The following is a 967-nucleotide window of genomic DNA, read 5'->3' as shown; positions in this document are numbered from 1 at the left end:
AAGAGCGACATTTCCTGATGGCTGCCAGTGGATTCTAACAGCGTGGAGCAGAGTGAACGAGTCCACCATCACCAATGGGTTCTGAAAGGCTGGACTGCTACGTGAAGCGGGCATCACAGCTTCAGAGCCAGCCCGGGAGGACAGCGACACAGAAACTGAACAGGTACCGCTGTGTGACGCAGCTTGTTTAACTCCGACACTGAAGAGGAGGATTTCCACTGTTTCAGTGACGGAGGACGATGAATGAGACTTTCTGTTGGACCAGAAACGGTTAAAGAAAACTACAAAAATAAGGTCAGTTAAATGAACCGTATTCCTCCGAACTTTACCGGTAATTTCTAAAGGTTTGCTTTTTATGTTTTAATTCCAGACCTCTCGCCTTTTTTTCCCCGAGAGTTTATTATTATTGTTATTATTATTATTATTATTGTTATTATTATTATTGTTGTTTTGTACCGGTGAACTTGCCAACCTTTTTCATAAAAATAAATATGATGTTGAATTCACTGTTTCGACCACAATTTTGGGTGTACTGTTTTGTTTTTGTTTTTACTGATGGGGGGTGGGGGGTGCGGCTTATAGTCCYGTYCGGCTTATAGTCCGAAAAATACGGTAACTGTGATTTGATCTTCACTTCAACAGCTGTGAAATTTTTGAGAATGCGTGTTTTAAGACATTCAGATTAGCTGTTAGCTCATCGATTTTTCAAACTTAAACTCTGCTTCTCCACAATGAATTAATTTGAAGAGCTATCTATAACAGGTAAGATGTTCATTTTTCTGCTCCACAGAACCACACTTGAAAGATGAATTTTGACAGATTTTCTCTGAAGCTACAGTGACAATTTTCAAAATGAAGAACCATTGTGTTGCACTATAATATTGGCTGGTAAATACAGCTGAGAGGTCCTGAAGGGACAAAAGGTTTAGTAGATTAATTTCCTTTTTCTTTTGTAGTTGATTTTTTT

At 39.0% G+C, this 967-nt stretch overlaps 1 protein-coding gene across 1 annotated transcript in view; it reads left to right on the top strand.

The window, feature by feature from the left end:
• The window catches only part of gspt1 (G1 to S phase transition 1), a gene marked incomplete in the record, with an annotated part of 19978 nt that overhangs the window by 8548 nt on the left and 10463 nt on the right, over nucleotides 1-967 (top strand).

This window comes from Austrofundulus limnaeus, unplaced genomic scaffold, assembly GCF_001266775.1.
Source record: "Austrofundulus limnaeus strain Quisiro unplaced genomic scaffold, Austrofundulus_limnaeus-1.0 Scaffold5, whole genome shotgun sequence".
Taxonomy (NCBI): Eukaryota; Metazoa; Chordata; class Actinopteri; order Cyprinodontiformes; family Rivulidae; genus Austrofundulus; species Austrofundulus limnaeus.
Note: the sequence above shows the minus strand (reverse complement) of the source record. Positions and strands in the feature narration are given on the sequence as shown.